Source organism: Chiloscyllium punctatum, chromosome 50, assembly GCF_047496795.1.
Source record: "Chiloscyllium punctatum isolate Juve2018m chromosome 50, sChiPun1.3, whole genome shotgun sequence".
Taxonomy (NCBI): Eukaryota; Metazoa; Chordata; class Chondrichthyes; order Orectolobiformes; family Hemiscylliidae; genus Chiloscyllium; species Chiloscyllium punctatum.
In genome coordinates this window covers 7,647,535-7,670,435 of record NC_092788.1, presented here as the reverse complement: position 1 = coordinate 7,670,435, position 22,901 = coordinate 7,647,535, and the positions used below count along the sequence as shown (strand labels likewise).

The 22,901-nt window shown below is 45.8% G+C and overlaps 8 non-coding genes across 8 annotated transcripts; all 8 read right to left on the bottom strand.

Moving 5' to 3' along the window:
• Positions 1-355: 355 nt before the first annotated feature.
• trnav-aac (transfer RNA valine (anticodon AAC)) lies at positions 356-428 on the bottom strand. Its single transcript has one exon. It is a non-coding gene; the product is annotated as a tRNA-Val (tRNA).
• A 2,681-nt stretch (positions 429-3,109) lies between these two features.
• On the bottom strand, positions 3,110-3,182 carry trnav-aac (transfer RNA valine (anticodon AAC)). The gene has a single exon. It is a non-coding gene; the product is annotated as a tRNA-Val (tRNA).
• A 2,686-nt stretch (positions 3,183-5,868) lies between these two features.
• On the bottom strand, positions 5,869-5,941 carry trnav-aac (transfer RNA valine (anticodon AAC)). Its single transcript has one exon. It is a non-coding gene; the product is annotated as a tRNA-Val (tRNA).
• Positions 5,942-8,627: 2,686 nt separating this feature from the next.
• trnav-aac (transfer RNA valine (anticodon AAC)) lies at positions 8,628-8,700 on the bottom strand. The gene has a single exon. It is a non-coding gene; the product is annotated as a tRNA-Val (tRNA).
• Positions 8,701-11,386: 2,686 nt separating this feature from the next.
• Positions 11,387-11,459, bottom strand: trnav-aac (transfer RNA valine (anticodon AAC)). The gene has a single exon. It is a non-coding gene; the product is annotated as a tRNA-Val (tRNA).
• Positions 11,460-16,894: 5,435 nt separating this feature from the next.
• On the bottom strand, positions 16,895-16,967 carry trnav-aac (transfer RNA valine (anticodon AAC)). The gene has a single exon. It is a non-coding gene; the product is annotated as a tRNA-Val (tRNA).
• A 2,686-nt stretch (positions 16,968-19,653) lies between these two features.
• trnav-aac (transfer RNA valine (anticodon AAC)) lies at positions 19,654-19,726 on the bottom strand. The gene has a single exon. It is a non-coding gene; the product is annotated as a tRNA-Val (tRNA).
• A 2,681-nt stretch (positions 19,727-22,407) lies between these two features.
• trnav-aac (transfer RNA valine (anticodon AAC)) lies at positions 22,408-22,480 on the bottom strand. Its single transcript has one exon. It is a non-coding gene; the product is annotated as a tRNA-Val (tRNA).
• Between the last annotated feature and the right edge of the window lie 421 nt (positions 22,481-22,901).

Below are 22,901 nucleotides of genomic sequence, written 5' to 3'. Positions count from 1 at the left end.
TACATTTGACAGACAGACAAGTTCAGGAATCCGTGGTGCGCTGTGACACCAGCGCAGCAGCTTCTTCCCTGCCTTTGAACCGGGCCGCCTGCGCAAGGAATGCAAATGCGGTACTGCTTTTCGTGGAAGGATCAGAACGCGGCAAGGACACTCTCAAACAGAATGGCATATGCATCAGAACCAGGTTGGAGAAAAACTTTATAATGCTTTACACAGTAATTAAATGGAGTTGCCTTACATTTCACTACGAGAGCAGATTCTTTCAAGCAAATTCGAAGGCAGGTTTGCAGATGGGAAAGCAAGCAAGAAAGCTCCGTTCTTGACCATGTAAAAGGCTGCAGTTGACGAACAAAGCAGTTTCTGCCCAGTTTCGAACTAGGGACCTTTCGCGTGTTAGGCGAACGTGATGACCACTACACTACAGAAACCAGCCGCGGTCGCCGTGAAATTGATGACAATATATAGACAATGATTTCGTCAATGTTTGGACCGTAGGGCGAGTTGGAATAAGCTGGGACGACTTTCCCTGCAGCGGAACGGCTGCGATATGATCTTATGGAAGGGTTGTAAACTGAGTATTTCTGTGTTTTACCCAAATTGGGGTGAGTTGAAAACTCGAGAGCATAGGTTTAAGGTGAGTGGGCTGAAATTGACAAACGACCTGAGGCACATTTCCCACACAGAAGGTTGTGCGTGTATGGAATGAGCTCCCAGAGGAAGTGGAGGAGGCTATTACACTCAGAAAATTGCAAAGGTAATCGGATGAGTTTCTGGACAGGATGGGTATAGAGGGATTGGGGCCAAATGCTGAGGAACGGGACTTGTTTAATTTTGGTTACGTGGTGAGCATGGATGAGATACACCTAAATATCTGTTTCCACGCCGTGTACCCCCATAACGTCTTGTTGCTAACACTGGCTTTAAAGGATTACTTTTTAGCGGAGTTTTCCATCGCTGTCTGTGGCACAATCGTTTAGTCTGTTCGACTGCTCACGGGAAAGGTAGTATTGTGAAACACTGCAGATACGAACAACTTCCTTAATTTTGCCCCGACTGACCATATGAAATTTTCCAACACCTCAATTGAGGAGTTTTGATGCTCGAAGTTACCTCAGAAACCCTGTTAACTCGTAATGTGCTGAGCGAATCGCAAAACAGAAAGCATTTTTCACGGAACACAAACAAAACTGGCATGCCGAATGCATTTTCAGACAGAGAGATGCATGAATGCTAAATGTGTCACAGTCCGAGGGCATGAGTCATAAAGTAATCTCACAACTAACAACAGGGCAATTCCATACTGCTCTTTCAAACATACTGCAGCGTTAGTGCACCACCACTTTCCAGACAATGCTGAAAAGAGAGATAGAAAGAACATCATAAGAACGGGCCATAAAAAGAGAATTTCACCATTCACAGTCTCGATTAGATTACCTTTTCCTTCTGATGTCTCCAGGACGGAAATGAAGGAAATGGGAGAAATTCAATAACATATGACACCGAAATTCATTGGAACGATTTTCCCATTGGACAGAAAACCAAATAACGACGAGTCGAGTCACCGCAGGACTTTGTTTCACAACGGCGATGAAATAATAGTCTCCATTCGGTTCCAGTAAAAGCACAAATCGCTTTGGAACAGCAGAGCTGTTTGCGATTTTCCGCGCGGGAGGCGAACGCGATCATGACAGTAGAGACACTTGGACACTTCGGTCAAATAACCATGAGCTGCTAGACATTACTACAATTTCGATTCTTGCTTTGCTAAATGATTTCACACATTGCTCGAAACAGGACGACTTTCACGTTTACACGGAACACGAAACACACCTGACTACAGGGAAAATGCACAAAGCTGAGCAGGCCGTGTTCCACATCAAACCGTGCAGCATTTATTCAGTCACTGTGTCTGTTTTGCAGAAGAAGGGTCCCAAAGAATGTTCTCCACCCTAAAACCGGAGGTCGCATTACAATCCGAGAACGACACATCACATTGTGAGCATGCTCTGACCTCGGGGCCGGTTCGAGATGCCACTTTCCGTGCCTTTTACTTTATCCGTGGAATTTGCTGCAGAGATGTTCACTCCTGGACATGAGCCACGTGGATACCAACTGAGTCGGAAACCTGTGCGGGAATCGACGAGAAGCGATTCAATAAATTGTGCTAACTTCCATGGTGCTTATTGGAAATGCAGTTTCTGTTCAAGTCAATCGAAAAGGCAGTTTCTGAACATAGTAACAGAAGTCAAAAGGTAATTACCTCACCCCACCCCCACTCCGGAAGAGGTGCTAACTGCCCTTGAGTGCTTTTTGATCTCGATGTGAAGAGCTCACACGCCTCTGAGTCACCTTCAAGTCTCTGTTTGCGGAGTGAATCACAAAGAAGGACTTTTACCAGAGCTGCAACCGCCTCACTTCCCCACTCGCTCTCCCCTTTTACATTTTCCTGCTCGTCAGTGATTTAAAGAAAACCAAATGGATGCGATGTCATTCTGTAGCCTCTCTGTCGATTCCTCCGTTTCAGTTCCAACATGGCTTAGATCTCGGGGCGCACCTTAATATTAGCGGCGCTATGAAAGCACAAGTTCAAAGGTTCCTCTGAGAGTGTAAATTATTTCATTGCTGTTGCTGATTGAATGAGCCACTAACGTGCGAACTGCCCCAAAATATGATTCAGGAATCTGGTACCAACTCTCGCGCGTTGAATAACGACAGACAGCTTCCAAATGAGGCCTTTCAGAGACGACTTTGGGGTACATTTGACAGACAGACAAGTTCAGGAATCCGTGGTGCGCTGTGACACCAGCGCAGCAGCTTCTTCCCTGCCTTTGAACCGGGCCGCCTGCGCAAGGAATGCAAATGCGGTACTGCTTTTCGTGGAAGGATCAGAACGCGGCAAGGACGCTCTCAAACAGAATGGCATATGCATCAGAACCAGGTTGGAGAAAAACTTTATAATGCTTTACACAGTAATTAAATGGAGTTGCCTTACATTTCACTACGAGACCAGATTCTTTCAAGCAAATTCGAAGGCAGGTTTGCAGATGGGAAAGCAAGCAAGAAAGCTCCGTTCTTGACCATGTAAAAGGCTGCAGTTGACGAACAAAGCAGTTTCTGCCCAGTTTCGAACTAGGGACCTTTCGCGTGTTAGGCGAACGTGATGACCACTACACTACAGAAACCAGCCGCGGTCGCCGTGAAATTGATGACAATATATACACAATGATTTCGTCAATGTTTGGACCGTAGGGCGAGTTGGAATAAGCTGGGACGACTTTCCCTGCAGCGGAACGGCTGCGATATGATCTTATGGAAGGGTTGTAAACTGAGTATTTCTGTGTTTTACCCAAATTGGGGTGAGTTGAAAACTCGAGAGCATAGGTTTAAGGTGAGTGGGCTGAAATTGACAAACGACCTGAGGCACATTTCCCACACAGAAGGTTGTGCGTGTATGGAATGAGCTCCCAGAGGAAGTGGAGGAGGCTATTACACTCAGAAAATTGCAAAGGTAATCGGATGAGTTTCTGGGCAGGATAGGTTTAGAGGGATTGGGGCCAAATGCTGGGGAACGGGACTTGTTTAATTTTGGTTATGTGGTGAGCATGGATGAGATACACCTAAATATCTGTTTCCACGCCGTGTACCCCCATAACGTCTTGTTGCTAACACTGGCTTTAAAGGATTACTTTTTAGCGGAGTTTTCCATCGCAGTCTGTGGCACAATCGTTTAGTCTGTTCGACTGCTCACGGGAAAGGTAGTACTGTGAAACACTGCAGATACGAACAACTTCCTTAATTTTGCCCCGACTGACCATACTCCGTGAAATTTTCCCAGACCTCAATTGAGGAGTTTTGCTGCTCGAAGTTACCTCAGAAACCCTGTTAACTCGTAATGTGCTGAGCGAATCGCAAAACAGAAAGCATTTTTCACGGAACACAAACAAAACTGGCATGCCGAATGCATTTTCAGACAGAGAGATGCATGAATGCTAAATGTGTCACAGTCCGAGGGCATGAGTCATAAAGTAATCTCACAACTAACAACAGGGCAATTCCAAACTACTCTTTCAAACATACTGCAGCGTTAGTGCACCACCACTTTCCAGACAATGCTGAAAAGAGAGATAGAAAGAACATCATAAGAACGGGCCATAAAAAGAGAATTTCACCATTCACAGTCTCGATTAGATTACCTTTTCCTTCTGATGTCTCCAGGACGGAAATGAAGGAAATGGGAGAAATTCAATAACATATGACACCGAAATTCATTGGAACGATTTTCCCATTGGACAGAAAACCAAATAACGACGAGTCGAGTCACCGCAGGACTTTGTTTCACAACAGCGATGAAATAATAGTCTCCATTCGGTTCCAGTAAAAGCACAAATCGCTTTGGAACAGCAGAGCTGTTTGCGATTTTCCGCGCGGGAGGCGAACGCGATCATGACAGCAGAGACACTTGGACACTTCGGTCAAATAACCATGAGCTGCTAGACATTACTACAATTTCGATTCTTGCTTTGCTAAATGATTTCACACATTGCTCGAAACAGGACAACTTTCACGTTTACACGGAACACGAAACGCACCTGACTACAGGGAAAATGCACAAAGCTGAGCAGGCCGTGTTCCACATCAAACCGTGCAGCATTTATTCAGTCACTGTGTCTGTTTTGCAGAAGAAGGGTCCCAAAGAATGTTCTCCACCCTAAAACCGGAGGTCGCATTACAATCCGAGAACGACAGATCACATTGTGAGCATGCTCTGACCTCGGGGCCGGTTCGAGACGCCACTTTCCGTGCCTTTTACTTTAACCGTGCAATTTGCTGCAGAGATGTTCACTCCTGGACATGAGCCACGTGGATACCAACTGAGTCGGAAACCTGTGCGGGAATCGACGAGAAGCGATTCAATAAATTTTGCTAACTTCCATGGTGCTTATTGGAAATGCAGTTTCTGTTCAAGTCAATCGAAAAGGCAGTTTCTGAACATAGTAACAGAAGTCAAAAGGTAATTACCTGACCCCACCCCCACTCCGGAAGAGGTGCTAACTGCCCTTGAGTGCTTTTTGATCTCGATGTGAAGAGCTCACACGCCTCTGAGTCACCTTCAAGTCTCTGTTTGCGGAGTGAATCACAAAGAAGGACTTTTACCAGAGCTGCAACCGCCTCACTTCCCCACTCGCTCTCCCCTTTTACATTTTCCTGCTCGTCAGTGATTTAAAGAAAACCAAATGGATGCGATGTCATTCTGTAGCCTCTCTGTCGATTCCTCCGTTTCAGTTCCAACATGGCTTAGATCTCGGGGCGCACCTTAATATTAGCGGCGCTATGAAAGCACAAGTTCAAAGGTTCCTCTGAGAGTGTAAATTATTTCATTGCTGTTGCTGATTGAATGAGCCACTAACGTGCGAACTGCCCCAAAATATGATTCAGGAATCTGGTACCAACTCTCGCGCGTTGAATAACGACAGACAGCTTCCAAATGAGGCCTTTCAGAGACGACTTTGGGGTACATTTGACAGACAGACAAGTTCAGGAATCCGTGGTGCGCTGTGACACCAGCGCAGCAGCTTCTTCCCTGCCTTTGAACCGGGCCGCCTGCGCAAGGAATGCAAATGCGGTACTGCTTTTCGTGGAAGGATCAGAACGCGGCAAGGACACTCTCAAACAGAATGGCATATGCATCAGAACCAGGTTGGAGAAAAACTTTATAATGCTTTACACAGTAATTAAATGGAGTTGCCTTACATTTCACTACGAGAGCAGATTCTTTCAAGCAAATTCGAAGGCAGGTTTGCAGATGGGAAAGCAAGCAAGAAAGCTCCGTTCTTGACCATGTAAAAGGCTGCAGTTGACGAACAAAGCAGTTTCTGCCCAGTTTCGAACTAGGGACCTTTCGCGTGTTAGGCGAACGTGATGACCACTACACTACAGAAACCAGCCGCGGTCGCCGTGAAATTGATGACAATATATAGACAATGATGTCGTCAATGTTTGGACCGTAGGGCGAGTTGGAATAAGCTGGGACGACTTTCCCTGCAGCGGAACGGCTGCGATATGATCTTATGGAAGGGTTGTAAACTGAGTATTTCTGTGTTTTACCCAAATTGGGGTGAGTTGAAAACTCGAGAGCATAGGTTTAAGGTGAGTGGGCTGAAATTGACAAACGACCTGAGGCACATTTCCCACACAGAAGGTTGTGCGTGTATGGAATGAGCTCCCAGAGGAAGTGGAGGAGGCTATTACACTCAGAAAATTGCAAAGGTAATCGGATGAGTTTCTGGACAGGATGGGTTTAGAGGGATTGGGGCCAAATGCTGGGGAACGGGACTTGTTTAATTTTGGTTATGTGGTGAGCATGGATGAGATACACCTAAATATCTGTTTCCACGCCGTGTACCCCCATAACGTCTTGTTGCTAACACTGGCTTTAAAGGATTACTTTTTAGCGGAGTTTTCCATCGCAGTCTGTGGCACAATCGTTTAGTCTGTTCGACTGCTCACGGGAAAGGTAGTACTGTGAAACACTGCAGATACGAACAACTTCCTTAATTTTGCCCCGACTGACCATACTCCGTGAAATTTTCCCAGACCTCAATTGAGGAGTTTTGCTGCTCGAAGTTACCTCAGAAACCCTGTTAACTCGTAATGTGCTGAGCGAATCGCAAAACAGAAAGCATTTTTCACGGAACACAAACAAAACTGGCATGCCGAATGCATTTTCAGACAGAGAGATGCATGAATGCTATATGTGTCACAGTCCGAGGGCATGAGTCATCAAGTAATCTCACAACTAACAACAGGGCAATTCCAAACTACTCTTTCAAACATACTGCAGCGTTAGTGCACCACCACTTTCCAGACAATGCTGAAAAGAGAGATAGAAAGAACATCATAAGAACGGGCCATAAAAAGAGAATTTCACCATTCACAGTCTCGATTAGATTACCTTTTCCTTCTGATGTCTCCAGGACGGAAATGAAGGAAATGGGAGAAATTCAATAACATATGACACCGAAATTCATTGGAACGATTTTCCCATTGGACAGAAAACCAAATAACGACGAGTCGAGTCACCGCAGGACTTTGTTTCACAACAGCGATGAAATAATAGTCTCCATTCGGTTCCAGTAAAAGCACAAATCGCTTTGGAACAGCAGAGCTGTTTGCGATTTTCCGCGCGGGAGGCGAACGCGATCATGACAGCAGAGACACTTGGACACTTCGGTCAAATAACCATGAGCTGCTAGACATTACTACAATTTCGATTCTTGCTTTGCTAAATGATTTCACACATTGCTCGAAACAGGACGACTTTCACGTTTACAGGGAACACGAAACACACCTGACTACAGGGAAAATGCACAAAGCTGAGCAGGCCGTGTTCCACATCAAACCGTGCAGCATTTATTCAGTCACTGTGTCTGTTTTGCAGAAGAAGGGTCCCAAAGAATGTTCTCCACCCTAAAACCGGAGGTCGCATTACAATCCGAGAACGACAGATCACATTGTGAGCATGCTCTGACCTCGGGGCCGGTTCGAGATGCCACTTTCCGTGCCTTTTACTTTAACCGTGCAATTTGCTGCAGAGATGTTCACTCCTGGACATGAGCCACGTGGATACCAACTGAGTCGGAAACCTGTGCGGGAATCGACGAGAAGCGATTCAATAAATTTTGCTAACTTCCATGGTGCTTATTGGAAATGCAGTTTCTGTTCAAGTCAATCGAAAAGGCAGTTTCTGAACATAGTAACAGAAGTCAAAAGGTAATTACCTCACCCCACCCCCACTCCGGAAGAGGTGCTAACTGCCCTTGAGTGCTTTTTGATCTCGATGTGAAGAGCTCACACGCCTCTGAGTCACCTTCAAGTCTCTGTTTGCGGAGTGAATCACAAAGAAGGACTTTTACCAGAGCTGCAACCGCCTCACTTCCCCACTCGCTCTCCCCTTTTACATTTTCCTGCTCGTCAGTGATTTAAAGAAAACCAAATGGATGCGATGTCATTCTGTAGCCTCTCTGTCGATTCCTCCGTTTCAGTTCCAACATGGCTTAGATCTCGGGGCGCACCTTAATATTAGCGGCGCTATGAAAGCACAAGTTCAAAGGTTCCTCTGAGAGTGTAAATTATTTCATTGCTGTTGCTGATTGAATGAGCCACTAACGTGCGAACTGCCCCAAAATATGATTCAGGAATCTGGTACCAACTCTCGCGCGTTGAATAACGACAGACAGCTTCCAAATGAGGCCTTTCAGAGACGACTTTGGGGTACATTTGACAGACAGACAAGTTCAGGAATCCGTGGTGCGCTGTGACACCAGCGCAGCAGCTTCTTCCCTGCCTTTGAACCGGGCCGCCTGCGCAAGGAATGCAAATGCGGTACTGCTTTTCGTGGAAGGATCAGAACGCGGCAAGGACGCTCTCAAACAGAATGGCATATGCATCAGAACCAGGTTGGAGAAAAACTTTATAATGCTTTACACAGTAATTAAATGGAGTTGCCTTACATTTCACTACGAGACCAGATTCTTTCAAGCAAATTCGAAGGCAGGTTTGCAGATGGGAAAGCAAGCAAGAAAGCTCCGTTCTTGACCATGTAAAAGGCTGCAGTTGACGAACAAAGCAGTTTCTGCCCAGTTTCGAACTGGGGACCTTTCGCGTGTTAGGCGAACGTGATGACCACTACACTACAGAAACCAGCCGCGGTCGCCGTGAAATTGATGACAATATATAGACAATGATGTCGTCAATGTTTGGACCGTAGGGCGAGTTGGAATAAGCTGGGACGACTTTCCCTGCAGCGGAACGGCTGCGATATGATCTTATGGAAGGGTTGTAAACTGAGTATTTCTGTGTTTTACCCAAATTGGGGTGAGTTGAAAACTCGAGAGCATAGGTTTAAGGTGAGTGGGCTGAAATTGACAAACGACCTGAGGCACATTTCCCACACAGAAGGTTGTGCGTGTATGGAATGAGCTCCCAGAGGAAGTGGAGGAGGCTATTACACTCAGAAAATTGCAAAGGTAATCGGATGAGTTTCTGGACAGGATGGGTTTAGAGGGATTGGGGCCAAATGCTGGGGAACGGGACTTGTTTAATTTTGGTTATGTGGTGAGCATGGATGAGATACACCTAAATATCTGTTTCCACGCCGTGTACCCCCATAACGTCTTGTTGCTAACACTGGCTTTAAAGGATTACTTTTTAGCGGAGTTTTCCATCGCAGTCTGTGGCACAATCGTTTAGTCTGTTCGACTGCTCACGGGAAAGGTAGTACTGTGAAACACTGCAGATACGAACAACTTCCTTAATTTTGCCCCGACTGACCATACTCCGTGAAATTTTCCCAGACCTCAATTGAGGAGTTTTGCTGCTCGAAGTTACCTCAGAAACCCTGTTAACTCGTAATGTGCTGAGCGAATCGCAAAACAGAAAGCATTTTTCACGGAACACAAACAAAACTGGCATGCCGAATGCATTTTCAGACAGAGAGATGCATGAATGCTATATGTGTCACAGTCCGAGGGCATGAGTCATAAAGTAATCTCACAACTAACAACAGGGCAATTCCAAACTACTCTTTCAAACATACTGCAGCGTTAGTGCACCACCACTTTCCAGACAATGCTGAAAAGAGAGATAGAAAGAACATCATAAGAACGGGCCATAAAAAGAGAATTTCACCATTCACAGTCTCGATTAGATTACCTTTTCCTTCTGATGTCTCCAGGACGGAAATGAAGGAAATGGGAGAAATTCAATAACATATGACACCGAAATTCATTGGAACGATTTTCCCATTGGACAGAAAACCAAATAACGACGAGTCGAGTCACCGCAGGACTTTGTTTCACAACAGCGATGAAATAATAGTCTCCATTCGGTTCCAGTAAAAGCACAAATCGCTTTGGAACAGCAGAGCTGTTTGCGATTTTCCGCGCGGGAGGCGAACGCGATCATGACAGCAGAGACACTTGGACACTTCGGTCAAATAACCATGAGCTGCTAGACATTACTACAATTTCGATTCTTGCTTTGCTAAATGATTTCACACATTGCTCGAAACAGGACGACTTTCACGTTTACACGGAACACGAAACACACCTGACTACAGGGAAAATGCACAAAGCTGAGCAGGCCGTGTTCCACATCAAACCGTGCAGCATTTATTCAGTCACTGTGTCTGTTTTGCAGAAGAAGGGTCCCAAAGAATGTTCTCCACCCTAAAACCGGAGGTCGCATTACAATCCGAGAACGACAGATCACATTGTGAGCATGCTCTGACCTCGGGGCCGGTTCGAGATGCCACTTTCCGTGCCTTTTACTTTAACCGTGCAATTTGCTGCAGAGATGTTCACTCCTGGACATGAGCCACGTGGATACCAACTGAGTCGGAAACCTGTGCGGGAATCGACGAGAAGCGATTCAATAAATTTTGCTAACTTCCATGGTGCTTATTGGAAATGCAGTTTCTGTTCAAGTCAATCGAAAAGGCAGTTTCTGAACATAGTAACAGAAGTCAAAAGGTAATTACCTCACCCCACCCCCACTCCGGAAGAGGTGCTAACTGCCCTTGAGTGCTTTTTGATCTCGATGTGAAGAGCTCACACGCCTCTGAGTCACCTTCAAGTCTCTGTTTGCGGAGTGAATCACAAAGAAGGACTTTTACCAGAGCTGCAACCGCCTCACTTCCCCACTCGCTCTCCCCTTTTACATTTTCCTGCTCGTCAGTGATTTAAAGAAAACCAAATGGATGCGATGTTATTCTGTAGCCTCTCTGTCGATTCCTCCGTTTCAGTTCCAACATGGCTTAGATCTCGGGGCGCACCTTAATATTAGCGGCGCTATGAAAGCACAAGTTCAAAGGTTCCTCTGAGAGTGTAAATTATTTCATTGCTGTTGCTGATTGAATGAGCCACTAACGTGCGAACTGCCCCAAAATATGATTCAGGAATCTGGTACCAACTCTCGCGCGTTGAATAACGACAGACAGCTTCCAAATGAGGCCTTTCAGAGACGACTTTGGGGTACATTTGACAGACAGACAAGTTCAGGAATCCGTGGTGCGCTGTGACACCAGCGCAGCAGCTTCTTCCCTGCCTTTGAACCGGGCCGCCTGCGCAAGGAATGCAAATGCGGTACTGCTTTTCGTGGAAGGATCAGAACGCGGCAAGGACGCTCTCAAACAGAATGGCATATGCATCAGAACCAGGTTGGAGAAAAACTTTATAATGCTTTACACAGTAATTAAATGGAGTTGCCTTACATTTCACTACGAGAGCAGATTCTTTCAAGCAAATTCGAAGGCAGGTTTGCAGATGGGAAAGCAAGCAAGAAAGCTCCGTTCTTGACCATGTAAAAGGCTGCAGTTGACGAACAAAGCAGTTTCTGCCCAGTTTCGAACTAGGGACCTTTCGCGTGTTAGGCGAACGTGATGACCACTACACTACAGAAACCAGCCGCCGTCGCCGTGAAATTGATGACAATATATACACAATGATTTCGTCAATGTTTGGACCGTAGGGCGAGTTGGAATAAGCTGGGACGACTTTCCCTGCAGCGGAACGGCTGCGATATGATCTTATGGAAGGGTTGTAAACTGAGTATTTCTGTGTTTTACCGAAATTGGGGTGAGTTGAAAACTCGAGAGCATAGGTTTAAGGTGAGTGGGCTGAAATTGACAAACGACCTGAGGCACATTTCCCACACAGAAGGTTGTGCGTGTATGGAATGAGCTCCCAGAGGAAGTGGAGGAGGCTATTACACTCAGAAAATTGCAAAGGTAATCGGATGAGTTTCTGGACAGGATGGGTTTAGAGGGATTGGGGCCAAATGCTGGGGAACGGGACTTGTTTAATTTTGGTTATGTGGTGAGCATGGATGAGATACACCTAAATATCTGTTTCCACGCCGTGTACCCCCATAACGTCTTGTTGCTAACACTGGCTTTAAAGGATTACTTTTTAGCGGAGTTTTCCATCGCTGTCTGTGGCACAATCGTTTAGTCTGTTCGACTGCTCACGGGAAAGGTAGTATTGTGAAACACTGCAGATACGAACAACTTCCTTAATTTTGCCCCGACTGACCATATGAAATTTTCCAAGACCTCAATTGAGGAGTTTTGATGCTCGAAGTTACCTCAGAAACCCTGTTAACTCGTAATGTGCTGAGCGAATCGCAAAACAGAAAGCATTTTTCACGGAACACAAACAAAACTGGCATGCCGAATGCATTTTCAGACAGAGAGATGCATGAATGCTAAATGTGTCACAGTCCGAGGGCATGAGTCATAAAGTAATCTCACAACTAACAACAGGGCAATTCCATACTGCTCTTTCAAACATACTGCAGCGTTAGTGCACCACCACTTTCCAGACAATGCTGAAAAGAGAGATAGAAAGAACATCATAAGAACGGGCCATAAAAAGTGAATTTCACCATTCACAGTCTCGATTAGATTACCTTTTCCTTCTGATGTCTCCAGGACGGAAATGAAGGAAATGGGAGAAATTCAATAACATATGACACCGAAATTCATTGGAACGATTTTCCCATTGGACAGAAAACCAAATAACGACGAGTCGAGTCACCGCAGGACTTTGTTTCACAACGGCGATGAAATAATAGTCTCCATTCGGTTCCAGTAAAAGCACAAATCGCTTTGGAACAGCAGAGCTGTTTGCGATTTTCCGCGCGGGAGGCGAACGCGATCATGACAGCAGAGACACTTGGACACTTCGGTCAAATAACCATGAGCTGCTAGACATTACTACAATTTCGATTCTTGCTTTGCTAAATGATTTCACACATTGCTCGAAACAGGACGACTTTCACGTTTACACGGAACACGAAACACACCTGACTACAGGGAAAATGCACAAAGCTGAGCAGGCCGTGTTCCACATCAAACCGTGCAGCATTTATTCAGTCACTGTGTCTGTTTTGCAGAAGAAGGGTCCCAAAGAATGTTCTCCACCCTAAAACCGGAGGTCGCATTACAATCCGAGAACGACACATCACATTGTGATCATGCTCTGACCTCGGGGCCGGTTCGAGATGCCACTTTCCGTGCCTTTTACTTTAACCGTGCAATTTGCTGCAGAGATGTTCACTCCTGGACATGAGCCACGTGGATACCAACTGAGTCGGAAACCTGTGCGGGAATCGACGAGAAGCGATTCAATAAATTGTGCTAACTTCCATGGTGCTTATTGGAAATGCAGTTTCTGTTCAAGTCAATCGAAAAGGCAGTTTCTGAACATAGTAACAGAAGTCAAAAGGTAATTACCTGACCCCACCCCCACTCCGGAAGAGGTGCTAACTGCCCTTGAGTGCTTTTTGATCTCGATGTGAAGAGCTCACACGCCTCTGAGTCACCTTCAAGTCTCTGTTTGCGGAGTGAATCACAAAGAAGGACTTTTACCAGAGCTGCAACCGCCTCACTTCCCCACTCGCTCTCCCCTTTTACATTTTCCTGCTCGTCAGTGATTTAAAGAAAACCAAATGGATGCGATGTCATTCTGTAGCCTCTCTGTCGATTCCTCCGTTTCAGTTCCAACATGGCTTAGATCTCGGGGCGCACCTTAATATTAGCGGCGCTATGAAAGCACAAGTTCAAAGGTTCCTCTGAGAGTGTAAATTATTTCATTGCTGTTGCTGATTGAATGAGCCACTAACGTGCGAACTGCCCCAAAATATGATTCAGGAATCTGGTACCAACTCTCGCGCGTTGAATAACGACAGACAGCTTCCAAATGAGGCCTTTCAGAGACGACATTGGGGTACATTTGACAGACAGACAAGTTCAGGAATCCGTGGTGCGCTGTGACACCAGCGCAGCAGCTTCTTCCCTGCCTTTGAACCGGGCCGCCTGCGCAAGGAATGCAAATGCGGTACTGCTTTTCGTGGAAGGATCAGAACGCGGCAAGGACACTCTCAAACAGAATGGCATATGCATCAGAACCAGGTTGGAGAAAAACTTTATAATGCTTTACACAGTAATTAAATGGAGTTGCCTTACATTTCACTACGAGAGCAGATTCTTTCAAGCAAATTCGAAGGCAGGTTTGCAGATGGGAAAGCAAGCAAGAAAGCTCCGTTCTTGTCCATGTAAAAGGCTGCAGTTGACGAACAAAGCAGTTTCTGCCCAGTTTCGAACTAGGTACCTTTCGCGTGTTAGGCGAACGTGATGACCACTACACTACAGAAACCAGCCGCGGTCGCCGTGAAATTGATGACAATATATAGACAATGATTTCGTCAATGTTTGGACCGTAGGGCGAGGTGGAATAAGCTGGGACGACTTTCCCTGCAGCGGAACGGCTGCGATATGATCTTATGGAAGGGTTGTAAACTGAGTATTTCTGTGTTTTACCCAAATTGGGGTGAGTTGAAAACTCGAGAGCATAGGTTTAAGGTGAGTGGGCTGAAATTGACAAACGACCTGAGGCACATTTCCCACACAGAAGGTTGTGCGTGTATGGAATGAGCTCCCAGAGGAAGTGGAGGAGGCTATTACACTCAGAAAATTGCAAAGGTAATCGGATGAGTTTCTGGACAGGATGGGTTTAGAGGGATTGGGGCCAAATGCTGGGGAACGGGACTTGTTTAATTTTGGTTATGTGGTGAGCATGGATGAGATACACCTAAATATCTGTTTCCACGCCGTGTACCCCCATAACGTCTTGTTGCTAACACTGGCTTTAAAGGATTACTTTTTAGCGGAGTTTTCCATCGCTGTCTGTGGCACAATCGTTTAGTCTGTTCGACTGCTCACGGGAAAGGTAGTATTGTGAAACACTGCAGATACGAACAACTTCCTTAATTTTGCCCCGACTGACCATATGAAATTTTCCAAGACCTCAATTGAGGAGTTTTGATGCTCGAAGTTACCTCAGAAACCCTGTTAACTCGTAATGTGCTGAGCGAATCGCAAAACAGAAAGCATTTTTCACGGAACACAAACAAAACTGGCATGCCGAATGCATTTTCAGACAGAGAGATGCATGAATGCTAAATGTGTCACAGTCCGAGGGCATGAGTCATAAAGTAATCTCACAACTAACAACAGGGCAATTCCGTACTGCTCTTTCAAACATACTGCAGCGTTAGTGCACCACCACTTTCCAGACAATGCTGAAAAGAGAGATAGAAAGAACATCATAAGAACGGGCCATAAAAAGTGAATTTCACCATTCACAGTCTCGATTAGATTACCTTTTCCTTCTGATGTCTCCAGGACGGAAATGAAGGAAATGGGAGAAATTCAATAACATATGACACCGAAATTCATTGGAACGATTTTCCCATTGGACAGAAAACCAAATAACGACGAGTCGAGTCACCGCAGGACTTTGTTTCACAACGGCGATGAAATAATAGTCTCCATTCGGTTCCAGTAAAAGCACAAATCGCTTTGGAACAGCAGAGCTGTTTGCGATTTTCCGCGCGGGAGGCGAACGCGATCATGACAGCAGAGACACTTGGACACTTCGGTCAAATAACCATGAGCTGCTAGACATTACTACAATTTCGATTCTTGCTTTGCTAAATGATTTCACACATTGCTCGAAACAGGACGACTTTCACGTTTACACGGAACACGAAACACACCTGACTACAGGGAAAATGCACAAAGCTGAGCAGGCCGTGTTCCACATCAAACCGTGCAGCATTTATTCAGTCACTGTGTCTGTTTTGCAGAAGAAGGGTCCCAAAGAATGTTCTCCACCCTAAAACCGGAGGTCGCATTACAATCCGAGAACGACACATCACATTGTGAGCATGCTCTGACCTCGGGGCCGGTTCGAGATGCCACTTTCCGTGCCTTTTACTTTAACCGTGCAATTTGCTGCAGAGATGTTCACTCCTGGACATGAGCCACGTGGATACCAACTGAGTCGGAAACCTGTGCGGGAATCGACGAGAAGCGATTCAATAAATTGTGCTAACTTCCATGGTGCTTATTGGAAATGCAGTTTCTGTTCAAGTCAATCGAAAAGGCAGTTTCTGAACATAGTAACAGAAGTCAAAAGGTAATTACCTGACCCCACCCCCACTCCGGAAGAGGTGCTAACTGCCCTTGAGTGCTTTTTGATCTCGATGTGAAGAGCTCACACGCCTCTGAGTCACCTTCAAGTCTCTGTTTGCGGAGTGAATCACAAAGAAGGACTTTTACCAGAGCTGCAACCGCCTCACTTCCCCACTCGCTCTCCCCTTTTACATTTTCCTGCTCGTCAGTGATTTAAAGAAAACCAAATGGATGCGATGTCATTCTGTAGCCTCTCTGTCGATTCCTCCGTTTCAGTTCCAACATGGCTTAGATCTCGGGGCGCACCTTAATATTAGCGGCGCTATGAAAGCACAAGTTCAAAGGTTCCTCTGAGAGTGTAAATTATTTCATTGCTGTTGCTGATTGAATGAGCCACTAACGTGCGAACTGCCCCAAAATATGATTCAGGAATCTGGTACCAACTCTCGCGCGTTGAATAACGACAGACAGCTTCCAAATGAGGCCTTTCAGAGACGACATTGGGGTACATTTGACAGACAGACAAGTTCAGGAATCCGTGGTGCGCTGTGACACCAGCGCAGCAGCTTCTTCCCTGCCTTTGAACCGGGCCGCCTGCGCAAGGAATGCAAATGCGGTACTGCTTTTCGTGGAAGGATCAGAACGCGGCAAGGACACTCTCAAACAGAATGGCATATGCATCAGAACCAGGTTGGAGAAAAACTTTATAATGCTTTACACAGTAATTAAATGGAGTTGCCTTACATTTCACTACGAGAGCAGATTCTTTCAAGCAAATTCGAAGGCAGGTTTGCAGATGGGAAAGCAAGCAAGAAAGCTCCGTTCTTGTCCATGTAAAAGGCTGCAGTTGACGAACAAAGCAGTTTCTGCCCAGTTTCGAACTAGGGACCTTTCGCGTGTTAGGCGAACGTGATGACCACTACACTACAGAAACCAGCCGCGGTCGCCGTGAAATTGATGACAATATATAGACAATGATTTCGTCAATGTTTGGACCGTAGGGCGAGGTGGAATAAGCTGGGACGACTTTCCCTGCAGCGGAACGGCTGCGATATGATCTTATGGAAGGGTTGTAAACTGAGTATGTCTGTGTTTTACCCAAATTGGGGTGAGTTGAAAACTCGAGAGCATAGGTTTAAGGTGAGTGGGCTGAAATTGACAAACGACCTGAGGCACATTTCCCACACAGAAGGTTGTGCGTGTATGGAATGAGCTCCCAGAGGAAGTGGAGGAGGCTATTACACTCAGAAAATTGCAAAGGTAATCGGATGAGTTTCTGGGCAGGATAGGTTTAGAGGGATTGGGGCCAAATGCTGGGGAACGGGACTTGTTTAATTTTGGTTATGTGGTGAGCATGGATGAGATACACCTAAATATCTGTTTCCACGCCGTGTACCCCCATAACGTCTTGTTGCTAACACTGGCTTTAAAGGATTACTTTTTAGCGGAGTTTTCCATCGCAGTCTGTGGCACAATCGTTTAGTCTGTTCGACTGCTCACGGGAAAGGTAGTACTGTGAAACACTGCAGATACGAACAACTTCCTTAATTTTGCCCCGACTGACCATACTCCGTGAAATTTTCCCAGACCTCAATTGAGGAGTTTTGCTGCTCGAAGTTACCTCAGAAACCCTGTTAACTCGTAATGTGCTGAGCGAATCGCAAAACAGAAAGCATTTTTCACGGAACACAAACAAAACTGGCATGCCGAATGCATTTTCAGACAGAGAGATGCATGAATGCTAAATGTGTCACAGTCCGAGGGCATGAGTCATAAAGTAATCTCACAACTAACAACAGGGCAATTCCAAACTACTCTTTCAAACATACTGCAGCGTTAGTGCACCACCACTTTCCAGACAATGCTGAAAAGAGAGATAGAAAGAACATCATAAGAACGGGCCATAAAAAGAGAATTTCACCATTCACAGTCTCGATTAGATTACCTTTTCCTTCTGATGTCTCCAGGACGGAAATGAAGGAAATGGGAGAAATTCAATAACATATGACACCGAAATTCATTGGAACGATTTTCCCATTGGACAGAAAACCAAATAACGACGAGTCGAGTCACCGCAGGACTTTGTTTCACAACGGCGATGAAATAATAGTCTCCATTCGGTTCCAGTAAAAGCACAAATCGCTTTGGAACAGCAGAGCTGTTTGCGATTTTCCGCGCGGGAGGCGAACGCGATCATGACAGCAGAGACACTTGGATACTTCGGTCAAATAACCATGAGCTGCTAGACATTACTACAATTTCGATTCTTGCTTTGCTAAATGATTTCACACATTGCTCGAAACAGGACGACTTTCACGTTTACACGGAACACGAAACACACCTGACTACAGGGAAAATGCACAAAGCTGAGCAGGCCGTGTTCCACATCAAACCGTGCAGCATTTATTCAGTCACTGTGTCTGTTTTGCAGAAGAAGGGTCCCAAAGAATGTTCTCCACCCTAAAACCGGAGGTCGCATTACAATCCGAGAACGACAGATCACATTGTGAGCATGCTCTGACCTCGGGGCCGGTTCGAGATGCCACTTTCCGTGCCTTTTACTTTAACCGTGCAATTTGCTGCAGAGATGTTCACTCCTGGACATGAGCCACGTGGATACCAACTGAGTCGGAAACCTGTGCGGGAATCGACGAGAAGCGATTCAATAAATTTTGCTAACTTCCATGGTGCTTATTGGAAATGCAGTTTCTGTTCAAGTCAATCGAAAAGGCAGTTTCTGAACATAGTAACAGAAGTCAAAAGGTAATTACCTCACCCCACCCCCACTCCGGAAGAGGTGCTAACTGCCCTTGAGTGCTTTTTGATCTCGATGTGAAGAGCTCACACGCCTCTGAGTCACCTTCAAGTCTCTGTTTGCGGAGTGAATCACAAAGAAGGACTTTTACCAGAGCTGCAACCGCCTCACTTCCCCACTCGCTCTCCCCTTTTACATTTTCCTGCTCGTCAGTGATTTAAAGAAAACCAAATGGATGCGATGTCATTCTGTAGCCTCTCTGTCGATTCCTCCGTTTCAGTTCCAACATGGCTTAGATCTCGGGGCGCACCTTAATATTAGCGGCGCTATGAAAGCACAAGTTCAAAGGTTCCTCTGAGAGTGTAAATTATTTCATTGCTGTTGCTGATTGAATGAGCCACTAACGTGCGAACTGCCCCAAAATATGATTCAGGAATCTGGTACCAACTCTCGCGCGTTGAATAACGACAGACAGCTTCCAAATGAGGCCTTTCAGAGACGACTTTGGGGTACATTTGACAGACAGACAAGTTCAGGAATCCGTGGTGCGCTGTGACACCAGCGCAGCAGCTTCTTCCCTGCCTTTGAACCGGGCCGCCTGCGCAAGGAATGCAAATGCGGTACTGCTTTTCGTGGAAGGATCAGAACGCGGCAAGGACACTCTCAAACAGAATGGCATATGCATCAGAACCAGGTTGGAGGAAAACTTTATAATGCTTTACACAGTAATTAAATGGAGTTGCCTTACATTTCACTACGAGAGCAGATTCTTTCAAGCAAATTCGAAGGCAGGTTTGCAGATGGGAAAGCAAGCAAGAAAGCTCCGTTCTTGACCATGTAAAAGGCTGCAGTTGACGAACAAAGCAGTTTCTGCCCAGTTTCGAACTAGGGACCTTTCGCGTGTTAGGCGAACGTGATGACCACTACACTACAGAAACCAGCCGCGGTCGCCGTGAAATTGATGACAATATATAGACAATGATTTCGTCAATGTTTGGACCGTAGGGCGAGTTGGAATAAGCTGGGACGACTTTCCCTGCAGCGGAACGGCTGCGATATGATCTTATGGAAGGGTTGTAAACTGAGTATTTCTGTGTTTTACCCAAATTGGGGTGAGTTGAAAACTCGAGAGCATAGGTTTAAGGTGAGTGGGCTGAAATTGACAAACGACCTGAGGCACATTTCCCACACAGAAGGTTGTGCGTGTATGGAATGAGCTCCCAGAGGAAGTGGAGGAGGCTATTACACTCAGAAAATTGCAAAGGTAATCGGATGAGTTTCTGGACAGGATGGGTTTAGAGGGATTGGGGCCAAATGCTGGGGAACGGGACTTGTTTAATTTTGGTTATGTGGTGAGCATGGATGAGATACACCTAAATATCTGTTTCCACGCCGTGTACCCCCATAACGTCTTGTTGCTAACACTGGCTTTAAAGGATTACTTTTTAGCGGAGTTTTCCATCGCTGTCTGTGGCACAATCGTTTAGTCTGTTCGACTGCTCACGGGAAAGGTAGTATTGTGAAACACTGCAGATACGAACAACTTCCTTAATTTTGCCCCGACTGACCATATGAAATTTTCCAAGACCTCAATTGAGGAGTTTTGATGCTCGAAGTTACCTCAGAAACCCTGTTAACTCGTAATGTGCTGAGCGAATCGCAAAACAGAAAGCATTTTTCACGGAACACAAACAAAACTGGCATGCCGAATGCATTTTCAGACAGAGAGATGCATGAATGCTAAATGTGTCACAGTCCGAGGGCATGAGTCATAAAGTAATCTCACAACTAACAACAGGGCAATTCCATACTGCTCTTTCAAACATACTGCAGCGTTAGTGCACCACCACTTTCCAGACAATGCTGAAAAGAGAGATAGAAAGAACATCATAAGAACGGGCCATAAAAAGTGAATTTCACCATTCACAGTCTCGATTAGATTACCTTTTCCTTCTGATGTCTCCAGGACGAAAATGAAGGAAATGGGAGAAATTCAATAACATATGACACCGAAATTCATTGGAACGATTTTCCCATTGGACACAAAACCAAATAACGACGAGTCGAGTCACCGCAGGACTTTGTTTCACAACGGCGATGAAATAATAGTCTCCATTCGGTTCCAGTAAAAGCACAAATCGCTTTGGAACAGCAGAGCTGTTTGCGATTTTCCGCGCGGGAGGCGAACGCGATCATGACAGCAGAGACACTTGGACACTTCGGTCAAATACCCATGAGCTGCTAGACATTACTACAATTTCGATTCTTGCTTTGCTAAATGATTTCACACATTGCTCGAAACAGGACGACTTTCACGTTTACACGGAACACGAAACACACCTGACTACAGGGAAAATGCACAAAGCTGAGCAGGCCGTGTTCCACATCAAACCGTGCAGCATTTATTCAGTCACTGTGTCTGTTTTGCAGAAGAAGGGTCCCAAAGAATGTTCTCCACCCTAAAACCGGAGGTCGCATTACAATCCGAGAACGACAGATCACATTGTGAGCATGCTCTGACCTCGGGGCCGGTTCGAGATGCCACTTTCCGTGCCTTTTACTTTAACCGTGCAATTTGCTGCAGAGATGTTCACTCCTGGACATGAGCCACGTGGATACCAACTGAGTCGGAAACCTGTGCGGGAATCGACGAGAAGCGATTCAATAAATTTTGCTAACTTCCATGGTGCTTATTGGAAATGCAGTTTCTGTTCAAGTCAATCGAAAAGGCAGTTTCTGAACATAGTAACAGAAGTCAAAAGGTAATTACCTCACCCCACCCCCACTCCGGAAGAGGTGCTAACTGCCCTTGAGTGCTTTTTGATCTCGATGTGAAGAGCTCACACGCCTCTGAGTCACCTTCAAGTCTCTGTTTGCGGAGTGAATCACAAAGAAGGACTTTTACCAGAGCTGCAACCGCCTCACTTCCCCACTCGCTCTCCCCTTTTACATTTTCCTGCTCGTCAGTGATTTAAAGAAAACCAAATGGATGCGATGTCATTCTGTAGCCTCTCTGTCGATTCCTCCGTTTCAGTTCCAACATGGCTTAGATCTCGGGGCGCACCTTAATATTAGCGGCGCTATGAAAGCACAAGTTCAAAGGTTCCTATGAGAGTGTAAATTATTTCATTGCTGTTGCTGATTGAATGAGCCACTAACGTGCGAACTGCCCCAAAATATGATTCAGGAATCTGGTACCAACTCTCGCGCGTTGAATAACGACAGACAGCTTCCAAATGAGGCCTTTCAGACACGACATTGGGGTACATTTGACAGACAGACAAGTTCAGGAATCCGTGGTGCGCTGTGACACCAGCGCAGCAGCTTCTTCCCTGCCTTTGAACCGGGCCGCCTGCGCAAGGAATGCAAATGCGGTACTGCTTTTCGTGGAAGGATCAGAACGCGGCAAGGACACTCTCAAACAGAATGGCATATGCATCAGAACCAGGTTGGAGAAAATCTTTATAATGCTTTACACAGTAATTAAATGGAGTTGCCTTACATTTCACTACGAGAGCAGATTCTTTCAAGCAAATTCGAAGGCAGGTTTGCAGATGGGAAAGCAAGCAAGAAAGCTCCGTTCTTGTCCATGTAAAAGGCTGCAGTTGACGAACAAAGCAGTTTCTGCCCAGTTTCGAACTAGGGACCTTTCGCGTGTTAGGCGAACGTGATGACCACTACACTACAGAAACCAGCCGCGGCCGCCGTGAGATTGATGACAATATATAGACAATGATTTCGTCAATGTTTGGACCGTAGGGCGAGGTGGAATAAGCTGGGACGACTTTCCCTGCAGCGGAACGGCTGCGATACGATCTTATGGAAGGGTTGTAAACTGAGTATTTCTGTGTTTTACCCAAATTGGGGTGAGTTGAAAACTCGAGAGCATAGGTTTAAGGTGAGTGGGCTGAAATTGACAAACGACCTGAGGCACATTTCCCACACAGAAGGTTGTGCGTGTATGGAATGAGCTCCCAGAGGAAGTGGAGAAGGCTATTACACTCAGAAAATTGCAAAGGTAATCGGATGAGTTTCTGGACAGGATGGGTTTAGAGGGATTGGGGCCAAATGCTGGGGAACGGGACTTGTTTAATTTTGGTTATGTGGTGAGCA